The sequence below is a fragment of the Lissotriton helveticus genome, chromosome 12 (genome assembly GCF_964261635.1).
Source record: "Lissotriton helveticus chromosome 12, aLisHel1.1, whole genome shotgun sequence".
NCBI lineage: Eukaryota > Metazoa > Chordata > Amphibia > Caudata > Salamandridae > Lissotriton > Lissotriton helveticus.
In genome coordinates this window covers 224,865,848-224,872,687 of record NC_136073.1, presented here as the reverse complement: position 1 = coordinate 224,872,687, position 6,840 = coordinate 224,865,848, and the positions used below count along the sequence as shown (strand labels likewise).

General features: G+C 43.5%; 1 pseudogene across 1 annotated transcript; it reads left to right on the top strand.

Annotated features, from left to right (window-relative positions):
* The first annotated feature begins 4,046 nt into the window (after positions 1 to 4,046).
* Positions 4,047 to 5,743, top strand: LOC144799714 (actin, cytoplasmic 1 pseudogene; annotated as a pseudogene). The gene has a single exon (XR_013603861.1). The product of XR_013603861.1 is annotated as an actin, cytoplasmic 1 pseudogene (transcript).
* Positions 5,744 to 6,840: the final 1,097 nt, after the last annotated feature.

Sequence of the window (6,840 nt, the reverse complement as noted above, 5' to 3'; positions counted from 1 at the left end):
CTTCGAAAATACCTCCTTGTCAGCCAGTAAGGAGGGGCACTTGATTCTTCTGTTTACAGTGGCCTTGACTAGGAAATAGTTGGCTATTGAGTCCCAATCTTGGTTTAGGCCAAGGGTAGTTAAAGGGAAAAAAAAAGATAGCACCTAACCGGGAGATGTGGGGGTGTGATAGTCTCTGCTACTGATTTCGTCTAAAAGATGACAATTCAGTCTGCTGGTGTCAGCATTCTTTAATTTAAGGGATAGTTTAGTGAATGCTCCCTTCCTCAACAGAACTTGATTACTGAGATCAAATTCTCCTCACAAATGGGCAGGAGAGGAGTGACGTAGTAGTAAGTATACTGACTTAAAGAGCCCTGGGGATGAGTTTCTCCAAGGGAGAGGCATCTCTGCCTCTCAGTGCTTCACTGCTGTAGGCTATAGTTGGTACCACTTTCAATGAAGGTGTGTACGTCGATGTTGCAATTACAGATGTTAGGCAATTTAAGGCTGCTGTGAGGGAGTTAGCTTTCAGCATCATTCGCTCCATGTGTTGTTTAAAGGAGCCTTGTCTATCAAACGGTACAAAAGGGGGTGGTGATGGACGGAGCATCTGAACCAATCAAACACTCACACCCAGTCAAAAGATCTGGGTTTAATCCATCACCGTTCTTTAGCCCACTCTGCCACCCCAGTTCAGACATGGCTATATGCAAATCAGTCTGACCCTGTGCCTCATGGGAACAGTCCAGCCTGAACTGCCAAGCCATGATTTCCCTGGACCGGAAACAAGCTTCCGAGGACCGGGTTCTGGCATTACAGCCGTCTTCAGCCCCGCTTGCTTGAATCCAGTGGCAAAGTGAGCAAGGGACTCACGTCTGAGCATACCCTGCCACACTTATGGCAGCCAAAAGTGGTGCAAAAGGGAGTGGTGATGGACGGAGCATCGGAACCAATCAAACACTCACACCCAGTCAAAAGATCTGGGTTTAATCCATCACCGTTCTTTAGCCCACTCTGCCACCCCAGTTCTGACATGGCTATATGCAAATCAGTCTGACCGTGTGCCTCATGGGAACAGTCCATCCCGAACTGCCAAGCCATGCCTTCCCTGGACCGGAAACAAGCTTCCGTAGACCGGTTTCTGGCATTACAGCCGTCTTCAGCCCGGCTTGCTTGAATCCAGTGTACCGCTTTGGCCGCCATAAGTGTGGCAGGGTATGCTCAGACGTGAGTCCCTTGCTCACTTTGCCACTGGATTCAAGCAATACTAACTTGTATCCAGTCAACTTCACTTGCAAGTCAGCTACAGGATTAGGTGCCAGTCAAACTACTTTCAGGACACTGTCAATTTTCTCATATATGCATTACAATTATTTTTGTGATATTTCTTGTTAAATTTTCAACTTTTTTCTAACTTAGCTTGGGCTTTCATGTTCTTTATTTCAGAACTGTACTGTAGTTTGGCTGGTTGTTGCACAAATACCACATCCCTTTTCTCAAAGGAGTTTATTGCAGTATGAGCCAAGCTGCCACTGGTGAGCCAAATTTCTGCCTTAACAAATAATTTACCTTTGGGCATTGTGGAAGCTCACATAAAGACTGGGATGCTTAACTGGGGCCGGACGTGGAGGGGGAGGGTCCTAAAAAGTGGGGAGATTGGGCCCAGCGGTTATACTGGAGCACAGACTGTACTTTCTTCACTTGATTATTAACTTATTTTAAATCCACATGGTAGTATCAACTTATATCAAGAGAAACATTCACAACAAATACTCGCATGTTTGTCACACCACGCTCTTTATATGATTAAGACAGGGAGCATTGAGGTGTGCAAGTTTTATTTTATTTCCAGACCAATTTATTAGTATTAATTTATTACAATTTGTAACATCCATTCTAAATCCTATCAAACACAAAATTATTTTTATAATTAACAGTGCAAAGGCAGAAGGGGAGAGGCAGTCATTAACAAGAAAAAAATGTGCCAGACTGAGTTACAAGAATGTTTCTGTGAAATGCTTTTAAAACCTTAAAAGTATCAATGCCACTTTTTTTTGGTAAAAAAAATTCATATAAACCCAGCTTGTAACACTAGTCTGAAAATTCAAAAAATGTGGCAAAGTTTGTTTTTCGCAAGCTCTCACTATAGAGTCCCCTGGCTACTTATAACAGGTTCCAGGGATGGGATCTAAAGGTTCCTCTGGTCACAACTCTTTGCTGGATGCGTTTCGGAGGCCATCGAAAGGGAGGGTTGATGCAGGAAGAGTAGTTTGAAAGGTAGTGTTGATGCATCATCCCAAATGCAAAAATCGCAGTTTAAGGAATCTCTATATTGAGATTCCTTAAATTGCGATTGCATTTAAGGAATCCCAAATTGAGATTCCTTAAATGCAATGCAACAAAGTAAAAGTATTAGCGATTTCGCTAATAGTGGGAGCAAATTACCATGAAGTTGAACTTCATGGTAATTTGCAAAATCGTTGAAAAATGCACTTTTGTGCATTTTTCAAAATTTCATGTTGCGCACACACATGCCCTTAGGGCATATGTGTGCACAGATTAATTTCAGGGGTGCAACAGGGTGTCCTATGGACACCCCTGCACCCTAGAAATTGCATTCTCAACTTGCGATTCGCTAATTGCTAATTGCAAATTGAGAATGTCTTCCCATTCATTCCTATGGGCCTCTAGGCCCATAGGAATGAATGGGGAGGTATTCCTTAATTGCGAGTCGCAATTTGCGAGTCACAATTAAGGAATATTAAGAAATCGCAATTATTTTAGCGATTTCTTCATGCATAGCATTTTGATATTCCTTATGAGTGAATCCTTATTTTTCGCTACTAAGGAGTCGCAAAATGGATGCTTGATGCATGTGGGGGTTAGAGACTCACAGAATGGCTGGCAGAGGCCCACGGGAGGGTCCAGTCATGTCCACTTGACATGAGTGTGCCGGGCAATTGCAGGAAAAGGCATCTTGTAGCTTGTTGTTCCTCAGTAGCTTTAACTTGAGGTTAAAAACCTTGAGCAAAAAAGGCTATGACCCTTGGAGTACACTTGTTTATCCTTGGTAAAAGAGGGAGTGCAAGTATAGTTTTCTAGTCTCTCCTTAGGTCCGAGACAGCAGGTTCACTCCTCTTTTGATCTTCCACAGGTACAAGAGTGTTCTGAACTGGGTGCCTGGAGATGCCACATTTATTCCTGCCATAAGCCTGTGAGTGTGTGCACCCTAACAAATGTAGTAAAAGTTCCCAGGGTAAAATTCTACACACGTTTGGCATTTACAAGATGGCTTACGTCTTCAGCCACACTAAACGTGGGGGCTGAGGGATGGGGTATTTCCACAACTAACACTGAAATCCAGGTTGAGGCAGGTCCTGTACCCACAACAACCTCAGTTTGAAAAAAGTCTGGTACAGCACAAGCTGAGTTGTCAGCAACTAGACAGTGAATGCACACAAATTGTTGGCATCCTTTTTCCCTCCTTTAAAGTGCACCCAAATGTTATATGAAAACCCAGCAGACCTGTCAAGCAGGATTTAAACTGTGATGTCAAAAGTGGCCCACTGCAATTGGGACCTGCTGAGGGGTGAGGGGTGGGTGGGGGGCAAAAGAAGGGCCCTGCCCCAGTGTTAGCTCAAATTGCCTGGAACAGGGGATACCTGTTTGAGGTGTTTCCCGAGTGTTATCAAAAGCCCCAGCCGACCTGTCAAGCAGCATATGGCATTCAAGCAGGATTTAACACTTTAATGTCAAAAAAGATCTCCACAGCCACACCCTGTATATTCTGTCAGGTTCAGACTGGTCATTGCTGCCCATTCATTTTAGTCTACTGTGCAAGTTCACACCTTATTCACACCCATGTAAATGCTCATTTCTCGCTGGAGGAAAAAGGAGAGCCAAATGAAGAATTAACTTCCAGGGAATTTAGGCAGGGCAAAGGTAACTTTCCAAAAGATCCCTTTGCAAAATATGTATTACAAATTTGACTTTACCAAATTTGTAATACATATTTTGCAAAGGGATCTTTTGGAAAGTTACCAAATTTGACTTTACCTGGCAGTCGCTCTGAGCTTCCTCACCACTCTCGTGCCTAAGGACCTGTCGCTCATCTCCCCGGAACCGCCCACCTTAAGATCAAAATGGAGGATGATATTGCCGCACTCGTTGTTGACAATGGATCCGGTATGTGCAAGGCCGGCTTCGCAGGAGATGATGCTCCACGTGCTGTCTTCCCATCCATCGTGGGGCGCCCAAGACATCAGGGTGTGATGGTTGGCATGGGCCAGAAAGACAGCTACGTTGGTGATGAAGCTCAGAGCAAGCGTGGTATCCTGACCCTGAAGTACCCCATTGAACACGGTATTGTTACCAACTGGGATGATATGGAAAAGATCTGGCATCACACCTTCTACAACGAGCTCTGTGTTGCCCCAGAGGAACATCCTGTACTTCTAACTGAAGCTCCACTCAACCCCAAGGCCAACAGAGAAAAGATGACACAGATCATGTTTGAGACCTTCAACACCCCAGCCATGTATGTGGCTATCCAGGCTGTGCTGTCCCTGTATGCCTCTGGTCGTACCACTGGTATTGTGATGGATTCTGGTGATGGTGTCACCCACACTGTGCCCATCTATGAAGGTTATGCCCTGCCTCACGCCATTCTGCGTCTTGACTTGGCTGGTCGTGACCTGACAGACTACCTCATGAAGATCCTGACAGAGAGAGGCTACAGCTTCACAACTACAGCCGAAAGAGAAATTGTGTGTGACATCAAGGGGAAGCTCTGCTATGTTGCCCTGGACTTTGAGCAGGAAATGGCCACTGCTGCGTCTTCATCCTCCCTGGAAAAGAGTTATGAATTGCCTGACGGTCAGGTGATCACCATTGGCAATGAGAGGTTCAGGTGCCCGGAGGCTCTCTTCCAGCCGTCCTTCCTTGGTATGGAATCATGTGGTATTCATGAAACCACTTACAACTCTATCATGAAGTGTGATGTTGATATCCGAAAAGACGTGTATGCCAACACAGTGTTGTCTGGTTGTACCACAATGTACCCCGGTATTGCAGACAGAATGCAGAAAGAAATCACAGCTCTAGCACCAAGCACAATGAAAATTAAGATCATTGCCCCACCTGAGCGCAAGTACTCTGTCTGGATTGGTGGCTCCATCCTGGCCTCCCTGTCCACCTTCCAGCAGATGTGGATCAGCAAGCAGGAGTACGATGAATCTGGGCCTTCAATTGTCCACCGCAAATGCTTCTAAATGACTGTCGCTCAATACAGCTTGACAAATGTAACTTCGCAAAAAAGAACCAAGACGAGGCATGGCTTTTTTACTTTGTTTTTGGCGCTTGACTCAGGATTGAAAACTGGAACAAAGGAAGATGGCAGTATTGTGGAGCAAACATTCCCATGTTCTACAATGCATGGAGGACTTGATTGTACTTTGTCATTCCAAATTGTTCAAATGCATTGTTACAGGACGTTACTTGCCTCTGTGAAGGCTGCCCAGTTCCATGGGGCGTGTACGGGAATCATATATTGGTGATAGTATTGCTTGTATGTGAAGTTATGTTACCCAACAAGTCTTTTGTATCTTTCGCCTTAAAACACTTGGTCCGTATCGTCAATTTTGTTCCTCTAGTCCGTATGGACAATCCCCAATTAGCTGTTTGAAGGTTTACAAACTTTCTTCTGACATCAGTAAGATGTGGTGCCATTATGTGGGGAGGGAGGGTTTACCTGTACACTTAATTGAAGACATTCAAATAAAGAGCACATGTTAAAGGAGAAAAAAAAAAAAATTGACTTTACCAGAGAATTGAGTGTGCAATAAATATTTCAAAACGTAATAAAATGAAATTTAAAGTTGTTTCCTACCCAAGATAACAGTTATTGAACTTAATATTGTATCCTAATGCTTTCCTATGAGATAGCCAACCCTAGTAAAGTGAAACTAGCTTTTAGGGCTTTTCACTGTAAGGACATAATAATAATAATAATCCACATTTGTATAGCGCACAATCACCCGTTAGGGTCTCTAGGCGCTGGGGGCCGTTGGGAAGATTAAGCAAGCTATTGCCCAGAGTCGCATGGTGCTGGGCTAACCTGCCGCCGGAGCCGGGGATCGAACCCTGATCCACAGTAAACGCTTACATGTCCTACTTTTAAAAACCATGCACCCTGGCTTATGGGAAATAAGACCTATAGAGGGATAACTTATTAATATTGGAAAGCAAGGTGTTTACTCCTGTCAAAACAGGTTATTTTGACAGGTTACATTTGCAGTTTTAAAACTGCACAGCAAGTTTACGAATGTATCAGGGATACAGGGACACACCATAGGTGTGAGCAGACGTGTAGCATTTATGAATGTTTGACTATAGGGACCGTCCTCCCCTAGCATTCCCTATGATGTCTCTTGAAAAACAACACATTAATGGCAATATCAGAAAAAGGTCCCACAAGTATGGTCTGTATTGTTGCATGCTTGTTTATTAAAAAATTGATTGCACAATAAAAAAATTTTATACATAACCTACCAAAGCAGGGTCATATTTAGGTCCTGAAGAAAGCCGAATGACTCTACAAGGGCAGCACTATGACTGATATATGTCTAGAGGCTCAGGAGCATTACATCCTAAGAGCATCACATTATTTTTAATCTTGCCCTATACCCTTTAAATTAAAATCAATGAATTAGGATTTAGAGAAATTTTGAATCCACCCATACTCCCTGCATACCCTCACTTTAAAAAAATATATATTTTATTCTTATTGTATAAAGAAAGCCGTTTAATAGCAGCAGTGTTTACCTGTACACATATTCCAAACATAAATTACCAATTTTC